The sequence below is a fragment of the Megalobrama amblycephala genome, linkage group LG21, assembly GCF_018812025.1.
Source record: "Megalobrama amblycephala isolate DHTTF-2021 linkage group LG21, ASM1881202v1, whole genome shotgun sequence".
NCBI classification, from domain to species: Eukaryota; Metazoa; Chordata; class Actinopteri; order Cypriniformes; family Xenocyprididae; genus Megalobrama; species Megalobrama amblycephala.
The window spans coordinates 23,970,504-23,983,312 of record NC_063064.1 but is presented as its reverse complement, the minus strand read 5'-3'; the positions used below and the strand labels follow the sequence as shown (position 1 = coordinate 23,983,312).

The window sequence follows — 12,809 nt, the reverse complement described above, 5'->3', positions numbered from 1 at the left end:
TATTTTCAGCAGATGAACATCTGAATAATCAACAATGTCTCAAAGACATCCAAACATATTTGCCCAGAGCTGTTATTGCACTCCTAACCCTGACATCTCCCAAAGTTAACCGCACACCCTTTCAGTCTCTGTTCTCTTTATAAGGCTAATTTTCCAATGCAGGTCGGTCTCGTTCTGAAGTGTTGGAGACGAAAGGTCTGATTCTGTCACATCTAGAATGAGCTGCATGGGAACGGGCTGTGGAACACAGTATTTTGGGTTGGCTTTAGTTTTGCCTCCCAAGCCCTGCAGGAATGACCTGGCAAACAGCTAAGGTTAGTTAAGCTCCCAGTGGGAATTGTGTCCTTCTCTGTCTGACAGTTGGGCTGCATGAATCATATTTGCTCATGAATTTGTTTACTTAGTTTAACAGTGCCTGATGTCTATAGTGTATGACTGGACCAGGGTCATTTGAGAGTTATGGCAGGAGTGTTTGTAATTGTAAGATGCTACATGCCAACTTTATATTCTAAAGATGCAACACTTGACATTTACAGCGTCCATTTACACATATTATTGAACCTACAAATCACAATTTGAGACATCTGTGAAGACATGAAATTTCAGACTAAAACATTGATATGCAAATGCTATAAATCTGGTTTAATGTCTAAAATGGCCTGTAACAGCATGGATTGGCATAATTAATTCTGCCTGATCTCATGAGAAAATGTGGATTTGTACCTGCAGGTCAGTGTTTTGGGAGAACTTATTCATAGCCACGTTTTTCCTCATGAGATCAGGGTAAATTAATTGCAATTGCAACAAGAAAACTAGATTTTTTTTTTTACATTTTCTGAACAAAATATGATTGACTGTGTTCTGGGTGGTTGCTGAGGTGTACTGAATCTGTAATGCTAAATGTGTCAAGCTCTCAGGAACTAAATATAAATATTTCCTTGGCAGATTTCCTAAAAAAACATTTTATAGTCTTGGTCAAACAAACAAGCTATTGAAAAAAAATGGTTTCCCACCATTTTAGGTTTTAGATTTCCATGGGCAATATTTCCCATGAGCTAAGAGCTACCGATTATAAGCTATAAATCCACTGCCTGCATCATTTATGATGTCCATTGGAGAGCCATTTGCAAAGTACACTTCTGCATTTCTGATAAAGGGGTTGGATATTTTTAGCAGGGTGGTGTTTAAAAGTTTTGAAAGGGGTGGGTTAGCGCTTAAACTTGGCATGCAATAGAAATTATGATACTTTTTCTTCCCTATTGTGACATATGTTTCTGTAGCAAGCTTGTTTTTATGGTGTGGGGTTGCTAGCCCCATGTCCAAATCTCCTCTTTTATCCTAACTTGAGACCTGAGAGACCCAGCTGGTGGAGTTAGCTGTAGGACTAGAGCAGCAAAAGTCAAGGTTCGAATAGATTACGCAAAAGTCCACAAAGCAGTGAAGAAGGATAAGAAAGACTATGTTAGTGGACTGGCAGCTGAAGCAGAACGGGCATTATACAGCGGCAATATGAAACAAATGTATGGCATCACCAAGCGACTGTCTGGAAAGTTCAGCAAAGAGAGGAAATCAGGAAAGCCATCACCCTGGTGAAGAATGGGAAGTGGGCTGGACCTGATGACATCCAAGCAGAAGCCCTAAAAGCAGACTTGGATGCATTAGTGAAGATGCTGTATCCCCTCTTTGAGAAGATCTGGGAAGAAGAGGAGATTTCGGCAGACTGGAAATAGGGATACCTCGTAAAGAAAGGGGATCCCAGAAATTGTGCCAACTGTAGAGGCATCACACTCCTGTCTGTACCAGGGAAGGTTTTTTAATCAAATCCATTGTCAACCCACAGCTTCGAGATCAACAAGCAGGTTTCCAGCAGAATAGATCATGCACAGACCAGATCGCAACGCTCCGCATCATAGTCGAACAGTCCCTGGAGTGGAATTCCACCATGTATATCAACTGTCTCGACTATGAGAAGACGTTTGACAGCTAAGATCGAGAGACCCTTTTGAAGCTCCTTCAACACTATGTCAGTTAAGTTGGTTAACCTGATTAGAAAATCTTATGATGGAATGTCTTGTAGAGTCATCCATGGGGGGCAGCTCACCAACAGCTTCCAGGTGAAATCAGGAGTTAGACAAGGATGCCTGATGTCAACTTTCCCATTTCTTTTTGCCTTTAACTGGATTATGAAGGAATCCACTAGAGAGCAAAGGAACGGAATCCTTTGGACCTTGTGGATCCAGCTCAAGGACCTGGACTTTGCTGACGACCTTGTACTTCTCTCCCACAACAAACAGCAGATGCAAGAGAAGACTGATGTAGTGACAGCTATGCCATCTCAGATTGACCTCAATGTTAACAGAGATCCTCAAGCAAGGATCCAGTCATGCTGAATGAAAGTCCCCTGGAAGAAGTCCAGTCCTTCACCTACCTGGGCAGCATCATTGACCAACAGGGCGGCACAGACGCAGATGTCAAGGCAAGGATTGGCAAAGCAAGAGCGGCCTTCATACAGCTCAAGAACATATGGAGATCCAGAGACATGTCCTTGTCAATAAAGTTCCGCCTATTCAACTCTATGTTGCTGTATGGAGCTGAAACCTGGAGGATGACCAAGATAGGTCTCTATCCATAGGTCTGGATAGGGCACACCCTTTGTAAACCACCAGCCAACATCATCATTGAAGTGGACCCCCCAGGGAAAACAGAGAAACACCTGGAGACATGACCTTGAGGGCTACACCTGGACATCATCAAGATGGCCTACACCTGGAAACAGTTGGAAAGAATGGCCAAAGACAGAGGACTCTGGAGATCTGCTGTTGGTGGCCCATTCCCTCTTTGTGCCAGTGTACGAATTATGATTGATAACCAACCATCATTATAACAACTATCTGCACACAAACACAAAAATACTCTCCCCAACACATATAGACATATAGACCTCAACACTTGTCATAATAAGGAAGGAGGAACAAACTCATTCTGACATAAGATATAAAAAAATCAACAGCAATAATGTGAATAAAACTGGCAAATGGTCAAACAACACAACCATTTTAAATATTTAGTGTCCCAGTGCATGCTGGGGAAAAGGCAAATGGGACTGAACTGAATAAATTGGTGTAGAAACGAATTTCTCTCAGAAATTGCCAGTAAATTACACAATTAATTACAAAAAAGCAAGTTTCACATTGAATTAAGCAGAAAGACTGAAATAGCATTTTCTTGTAAAATGTACTCAAATAAATCATGTATGGCTGAAGCTTAACTAAATTACTTGGATAAATGCAATAACAAACTGAGCTGAATCTTTTGTAGTTGCCCACTAACTAGTCCAAATGCTTGCTAAACATTACTTTTTACCATGCATATATAATAAATTAAGTCAGCAGGAAGCAGAGGCCAGTCATTGCACTGACATTTGTAACACATATGCTCAAGGGCGTAGATTTGGTTTCAACTTTGGGGGGGTTGAATGTTGGTATGGTTGTATTGTATAGGGGGGGTTGTAACTGATGGCTTTGAATATTGCCCTTTCATTATTATTATGTCATTATTATTATTATATATTAAACATTTACTCTCCCAATCCAGGCCCATGCAAAACATGCTGGGAATTAGAAATCCCCAGACCAGTTTTAGCAATTCTATGCTAAACACCAACACAAATGGATTCTGCAAGTTCTGTAAATGGATTATGTGCAATAGATTGCACATAATGTCAAAAGTTGGGACAAATTCTGTATTTCTGAGCATTAGCTTATGTAATTCTGTGCATTATTATTTTAAGTAAATTAAACAAGCCACAAAAGTCAGATTTGAGTGCGTTCCTGTAAGGTATAAGTTGTTAGAACTTCAGAATAGAAAGTCAACCAAACAAAATATCAAATAAACCTTTGGGTTTTTTTAAGCATTATTTATTATAGGAATGATGTTTCTCACAGTATATCTGCAGAGGCCCCAGGCTCCCGTTTCACTAGCGGTGCAAAATCTCTGATTGTTCAGCATATCTGGATTCAAAAACATGACCTTGAATTCAGCACATCCACAAATTACTCCAGCGCTTCACCTCAGCACATCCATCCTGAGAGACGGTGGACTGCAATTCTCAAAAGCGCTCAATAATAAACCCTGATTTGAGAAGCAGAGATTCCTCAGAGTCTGAATTGCCTGTTACTCTCAGCGGGAAAGGAAGATGACAATGATGGAGTCCGCCGCCTGTGCATTTTGTCATCAAAAATAATAAATGTCAATTTCCAACCAATCCAAATATAAGCTAGTATTCAAACCGGTAATCACTGAGATGAATAGCTGTGAGTGTGCAAGGTCTACTTTCTCTCTGACATTAATGGTTTCATAGAAGTGGAATCAATAGTGGCAAGTTTATAAAAAGTTGCTGTGGATGTAGTTTGTGTGTATGTGTTTGTTTATACAAGACTGCCTGACATCCAAATTATGAGAGCTATGTAATAACCAATTTCTGATTCCTGTTGATATTGATGCCCCAGGGGTTTTTTTTTTCTCTTCCCAAAAACAATCAGTCTATTTCTCCTTGAGCACCGGGGACAAGATTTCATAGGTAATTATTAAACATTCTGCTTGGCACCTCAGGAGATAAACCCACTGCAAATGATGCCATTTCCAAAGCCAAGCTTCTTGCGTTATAAAAGAAGCAAGATTACAGTGACTAGAAAATTTGAATAATCCCCTTAAGGAGAAATTTGTGAAACTTAATCAAATGTTATTGCCACAAAGCTTGCTCACTTGTTTCTATATATCAAAAGACCTAATTTTGTTTGTCACAAGCAAAATCTGTTGAAACGACCAAATTGTTCCTTGTACCTTACTGTGATATCGGCTAATTAGATTAATCACACTAATGCCAAGAATCACTGAACATGTACACTACTGCTACTAAATTAGCTGTCTAAATTTGTAATTTAACCTTTTAATTGTGCTTACCAGCCCTGCTGCCTACACATTATGGAGAGTGTTACTCTGTAAATAACCACAAAGAAAAAAAATATTGCAACTAATTATAAGCGAAGACACTTGGCACTAAACAGACATGGTAACCCTCAAAGAGAGCAGCTTTGTTTATAAGCAGCTTTACTGTCAATTGGTTTTAATTTAAAATCTCCAAAAATAATGTATTTTTGGGTTATGTTGCTCAAAATTAGCGGACACCAAAAGTGTTCAACTGTGTTTTTCTTATTCACAGCCGCGAGACTGGTTGCCACTGTCAATCATCACAACTCGTGCACCCACACACAGAGAATTTCAAACTTGCTAAACTTTTTTTGTCAGCCAAACCTCTAAACTAAAATATTTATTTCAAGTACTCCTTAAGATTTTAAGTAATATTTCAATAATTTAACAACACATTCGCATGTTCACGATTCTCTGATGTTGGTTAACAGTACGGAGCCCCTAAAGGGACATGGTGATAATAAAATATGAGGTGGAAGGAAAAATTATATGTCAATGTTTCTCCTGAGAAACTTGTATGAAAACTATGTCAATGTTTCTCAAAAAGTTTTGTGAGGAAATGTCCCCTTTAGGGGCTCCATATAAATATCACATGACATGGTAAACAAATAAAATATTTCATATTTTTAGTGTTTTGATTGTTTTTATTTTAAAATTCTTTATTTTAATTTTGCATTTTTATTATATAATTATTAGTGTTTCGAGAATTTATGCCCACTGTGGGAACACCTACGCCTGTCTATGAATATTAATTTTGAATATTAATTTTTACTCACAAAACTCCTGCAACTTCCTCACAAACCCCAAAAGGGTTCGCAAACCCCACTTTGGGAAACCTTGATTTAGGGGATTTACTCCTGCGTTTGTTACAGAATATCGGAATTTTTTTACAGTGTGCATGTTGCCAATTATGTTCACTCTGACGCTGATATATATTCGGCGCACAGGACACACAGAAAGGTCGGCCCGAGCTTCCAGCATGTTTTGTCTGTAAACGGCTCTCCAAGCAAACCAAACAGAGCTGAAACCCTACCCGCACAGCTCTTCGCTTTGAAGTCCCTGCATCCTGACAGTAGAGTGCCTGTGCGAGGACCAGGACTAAAATGTGTTCATTTTTTTCGGCAGATAGCCCAACGACCTCCCTCCATGTTTCTAATTAAACTTACGGCTAGTCCCTCAGTACCTCCACATGCATTGTCGAGTGTTCGACGCCACCGTGGGTAATCCTTTGAAAAGGGGCTTAAAGATTTTCAAGGGAGTCTTCTTCAAACTAGCCACCATCACCTTATCCGCACTCACATGGTGATGGGGATAAATGAATTTCTGGAACAGCCTTGGCTCAAGTGTGCACACATACACACAAGCTTAAGCACACACACATACACATGCAGATGTGATTTTCAAATGGAGATTACATTACATTTCATTTCACTGACTCTCTGCACAATGAATTTATTGAACTCAAAGATAGCAGACATGGTGAAAAACAAGAAGAATGAGTTCATTAAGATCACAGAATATTCAGAGGAAACAAATGCAGATGACCCTTGAACCAAGAGGGAAATTTCCAGACGGCCTTTACCCCCGGCCTAAACTAAAAGATAATGGCTGATGACACTTCAAATATTTTAATGATAGGGGGAAAAAAAGTCTGCCAATACAGAGATACACAAAGATTAAATATAATCCAAAATGGCTTCACATGTTAGTTTATGCATGTTGCTGAGGCTTTGGGATTTAAGAAGATAGTTAAAAACCAATCATTGTGAAATCTTGAAGGCCAAACACATAAATGTGTAATGTGATAAAGTGTAGCACTTAAGATATGGATGCTGTTTTCACTGATAATGCACTAAAAAAGGAGCATAATGGCCCAGACAATAAAATTGCTTTTAAAGTCTTTAAATTATCTTTATTTGAGGGTTTTACTTTTTCTATGGAAATGCATATATACTAATCTTAGACTGTAAAAAAAGATGGATGCACCCTTACTCTCTTCCATTGTAGTAAGTGAAGCCGTCAGTGTGCCAATATGGTGCTGACATCTTGAGTCTTGCATCTGCGCATAGTGAACTTGGAGCCCGAGTCTAGCGAGCGTTAAGTGGAGCCGCGATATCAAGATCCCACCCACACTCCTGCAGAATCGGTTAAAAGTACAACTCATTATGTCGCGTGAGATAAACAGTTCTGGAAATGTGGAAATTAAAGTTAAAGGAACACTCCACTTTTTTGAAAATAGGCTCATTTTCCAACTCCCCTAGAGTTAAACAGTTGAGTTTTAGCGTTTTCGAATCCATTCAGCCGATCTCCGGGTCTGGCGGTACAACTTTTAGCATAGCTTAGCATAGTTCATTGAATCTGATTAGACCGTTAGCATCTCGCTCAAAAAAGACCAAAGAGTTTTGATATTTTTCCTATTTAAAACTTGACTCATCTGTAGTTACATCGTGTACTAAGACCGACGGAAAATGAAAAGTTGCGATTTTCTAGGCTGATATGGCTAGGAACTATACTCTCATTTCGGCGTAATAATCAAAGAACTTTGCTGCCGTACCATGGGTGCAGCAGGCACAATGATATTACGCAGCGTCTCTCACAAATGTCTCCATTGTTGCAAGGCACGCTCCCTGTGCAAACAGGGGGTCACAGGTGCTACGTAATATCATTGCGCCTGCTTTTATAGCATCAAATAACTAACTAAAAACAAACTTATTTAAAGAACGAACACTTTAACTAACATCAGCGTGATAAAAACGGCATAAAATGACAGAAACCATCTTTGAAAAAAAAAAAATTGACTGTTTAGTTTGTCTAGAGTCCCATTACATTACACAGAGAGGGCGGGGTTTATGACCTATACTGCATCCAGCCACCTGGGGGCGATAGAGACACTTTGGCTTCACTTTTCAGGACTTGTCCAAGTGGGGCTCGCTAATTGATTCAATTCAATTTAGGGATGCATGATTGGTTCTCTGTTATTTTTTGGACAAAATTAGAAATTAATAAATTTATTGATATTAAACAATATTGGATGTTTAATTGCGCAGGCTCATTTTCCTCTATACATTTAGATCTGCTTTTAGATTTAGATCTACATTTTTACTGCCATAACGCTCACTTAAAATGATTTAAATTACTAATCATTTATTATCAACAATAATAGCAATAATAATTAATAGTTACACTGGGTTCAGCCTGCTGGGTAATTTTATTGGGTTATTTTTTATTATATCTGAAAATTAATATCCATTTTTAATAATTATAATGTGATGCCTAAATTATTATTTTTTTTAATTCATTTATTATAGAATTTTAATAAATGAGATGTATCAGTTTTCAGTCATAACATGAAAATAATAACTTATTTTAATATATTTGCTTATAAAATTATTTAATCATAATCATGTATTGTCCAGAATTTTAATATCGGTGCATCTCTAATTCAATTTTTTATCCATCATCAGTAGGCAGCCCTATATAAAATATATATAAACATTGTGTAAAATGCACAGATGTTATTATGAAGAAAGCTGAAACAGAAATACACCTGAAAACCCCATGTAAATAGCTTTTTGGGTAATCATAGGCACAGGTTACCTGGAGACACGGCTCTTCAGCGAGATCTATTAATCGCATTCATGAGAATGAAATTCAGGCAGGAGAACAGAGTCCTAAACAGCCTGTTCTATTAGAGCAAAACAAGACAGGAGCACAACTCCAGATGTCTCGCGCTCTCAAAGGGACAGAGATACGGACAGAGTAAATGAGTGGGAGAGAGGGAGGAGAAGAAAGAGGGAGAGGAAGAGACTGAAATCACAGATGGTTTCGAGGCCCGCTGGGATGAGGAATTTAAGATGAGTAGTTTTCCAACACTTCGGAAAACACTTTTCAAAACTCAAAGTGAGTCACACGCACGGAAGGCTTTGTGAATATCAACGAGGCCAAGAGTGGCTCTCTCAATGATTGTGTCATTACAGCCATAGACCAGGTGTAGAAGCATCTGTGTGACCAGATGACTTGGCTGCATGGCAGGCTAATATCCATGATACATTGTTTATAGATTTGAATATAAAAAGATAAGTACATCAAATAATCATCATTTCTGAGGATGTCTCTTTATACATTTTTTAATCATGTGCTCTAGTCACAATCTTCCATATGAAATATAAACCAGGTTTCTCTGACCTGACTGCATTATGCATTAGAGGCGGGGATCAGCAAAACTGTGTATTGATTTCTGTGTATCGTATTTCAAATTGATTCATAGATTTATAATACAGTGTAATACAAGCCCCAAAGGACCTGCAAAGCATTTTTTATTTGCCACATGGCGTTTATGGGACATGAAATACTCTTGGGAAGTTGATGTCCTACAAAGTGATACTGCATGTAAAACTATTACCAATAGCATTTTGATAATTATTTTATAATTAATTGTTATGCATAATAATTGAGAGACTGCATATATGTATTTTTATAGATTCAGTTGTCACACCGCAGGACCATGTAAAATAAACTATCAAATTCTATATATCTTCATCACATGGCTATCAGGAATGCTTGATTCTGATTGGTCGGTCGGTTTTAATTTCTGTAATATAGATGCAATGTTTGTCTTGATGCTAAGTTGATTGTACATTGCAATAGTAAAGTTTTAAGATAACATACAGATAAAATGATAAAATAATTTCATAAAATAGCAATTCCAGTAAACAATATTTCATGTATTTGTGTATGGATTCATTTAGCCATGTATTAAAACAAAATGAACCCATTTAAATTGTTTAATTTAAAAAAGCTTAATGTAATGGTTATGTTCTGTTTTATTATCATGGTGTTTTGGTTTTGCCGTTTGCCCGTCTGTGTTCCCTATTAGTTTCCATATTTCCTAAAAAATTACGCACCTGTTTCTGTTCAGTTCATTACCGCTCCTTGTGTATTTAAATCCTTAGTTTCCTCAGTTCTGTGTTGTGTATTCTCCTAGCTCCTGGGTTTCCTGCATGTTTTGTATTTGGATCATTAAAGGGTTAGTTCACACAAAAATGAAATTTCTGTCATTAATTACTCACCCTCATGTCGTTCCACACCTTCGTTCATCTTCAGAACACAAATTAAGATATTTTTGATACCATCCGATGGCTCGGTGAGGCCTCCATTGCCAGCAAGATAATTAACACTTTCAGATGTCTAAAAAGCTACTAAAGATATCTTTAAAACAGTTCATGTGACTACAGTGGTTCAACCTTAATATTATAAAGTGACGAGAATATTTTTGTGCGCCAAAAAAAAACAAAATAACGACTTTACTCAACAATCTTTTGTTTCCAATCAGTGGTTCGGAAGATGAATGAAGGTCTTATGGGTGTGGATTCACATGAGGGTGAGTAATTAATGACAGAATTTTCTTTTTTTTTTTGGTGAACTAACCCTTTAAAGACTATCTGTGTTATTTCTCAGGTTTGTGTGCTTATTGCAACCCCCCCTAGTGTGACACTTAACAGATAATATCAGTATGATTTTTTAAAAACATTTGTTGTCATAATAACGATCAAACACTTACAAATAGTTTTATAGCTCTATATGAAACTTTGATTTTGACAGGTCAAATTACAGGTAATACTGAAAATAATAATAGCTATTCTGCTAGGAAAAGTCAATGGATATAGTGTCATTGTAGTAATGAAACATGCCTTAATGGACACAGATGTGGCCGTTAAACAAGTAGACCGAGGGTAACCTATAGCAAATCTGTGGCTGGGCAGGAAACGGGAGAAGAACAAATCTCCGGAGACCATCACCACACAAAAGCACTTAAGAAAAGATATGAACTAAATGCCCAAGAAAAGTGTGTCAGAGGCTGTCTGAGAACTGGAGAAACGCTCCTGACCTACTTACAGAGAAGGATGGAAGAGATGTGTGCATATATACAGAGACGGCTTTTTCTCTTCTGTTACATGAGAATCTGGGGTCCACATCATGGGGCTCTCTTTGATGTGGAAGATGATTATGTAGAGCTAGGAAAAGTTATTTATTTAGGAAAAAAATATTTTTAAATAATTTGGCATGAAACACATGTGTGACTTTGTATATAATATAATATAATATAATATAATATAATATATAATATAATATAATATAATATAATATAATATAATATAATATAATATAATATAATGTATTTTCCACATTTTCTATACTATAAAATATAGAAAATTTTATATTACAATTTTATGGAATGATACTTCTGGAAAGCTTACTATATAAAAAGCATATATTTATATTATTTATTATTATATAATACATTTTCTACAATTGATATATTATATAAAAAGTATTACATTAAATTTATATATGGGTCAATGACGTGGCACATCATTTTTTGTCCAAAGGCCTTAATAATAATAAAAAACAAAGATATGACATCGAAAGTATGTAAGGTAGTGCAACTAGATCTCTTTTATTGAATCCAAACGTTTTATATATATATATATATATATATATATATATATATATATATATATATATATATATATATATATATATATATATATATATATTTATATACCAAATTATATACCAAATTATCTTTTGACACTTCAAAGCAAAAAAATAAAAATAAATATATATATATATATATATATATATATATATATTATTATTTTTTTTATTTTTATTTTTTTTGCTTTAACTGTCCAAAGGCCAATACAGCCATTTCATTTGTGATTAAAATATCTTAAAATGTAATGTATATATTTTTTTTTATTCTGGCATGATTTTATAGCATCATATATCAACATAGTGCAAAATGGTATCAAAATTATGTGTAGAAGTCGTTGCTTTGTTATGAGAAAGAATGTCCGGAAAAATTAATTTCATTGATGTCATTCAGAGTAACCAATATAAAGAGACCATTTTGGATCAAGTCATACGATCAATATCATGTGACAGGATGTGAAAAATTCATGTTTTCACTTGCTCATACGCATGTCCCGAAACATCAGGTCATTCGGTACAACCGCTATAAAACATGAACAATGTTGTAATATTTAAAAACTTGTACTAAATACAAAATGATTGACAGTCCTTCACCATTCGGTATAACCAAATGTGTCATTCAGTAAAACCTCAATTTTGGTTAAACCGAATGACTTTTTTGGTGACAAATTTGATCCATCTTGTAAAAAAATTACAAAAGAAGTTTTAATTGATTATAAAAACCACATAATCTCATTGTTAACACTTAAAGGTGCCCTAGATTATGTTTTTAAAAGATGTAATATAAGTCTAAGGTGTCCCCTGAATGTGTCTGTGAAGTTTCAGCTCAAAATACCCCATAGATTTTTTTTAATTAATTTTTTTAACTGCCTATTTTGGGGCATCATTATAAACGCGCCGATTTATGCTGCGGCCCCTTTAAATCTCGTGCTCTCTGCCCACAGAGCTTGCGCTTGCCTTTAACAGTGCCTTAACAAAGTTCACACAGCTAATATAACCCTCAAAATGGATCTTTACAAAGTGTTCGTCATGCATGCGGCATGCATGCGTCGGATTATGTGAGTATTGTATACTGTTATATTGTTTACTTCTGATTTTGAATGAGTTTGATAGTGCTCCGTGGCTAACGGCTAATGCTACACTGTTGGAGAGATTTATAAAGAATGAAGTTGTGTTTATGAATTATACAGACTGCAAGTGTTTAAAAATGAAAATAGCGATGGCTCTTGTCTCCGTGAATACAGTAAGAAACAATGGTAACTTTAACCACACTTAACAGTACATTAGCAACATGCTAACGAAACATTTAGAAAGACAATTTACAA

General features: G+C 36.3%; 1 pseudogene; it reads left to right on the top strand.

The window, feature by feature from the left end:
- The first annotated feature begins 701 nt into the window (after nt 1-701).
- Nucleotides 702-3,356, top strand: LOC125256413 (annotated as a pseudogene).
- Nucleotides 3,357-12,809: the final 9,453 nt, after the last annotated feature.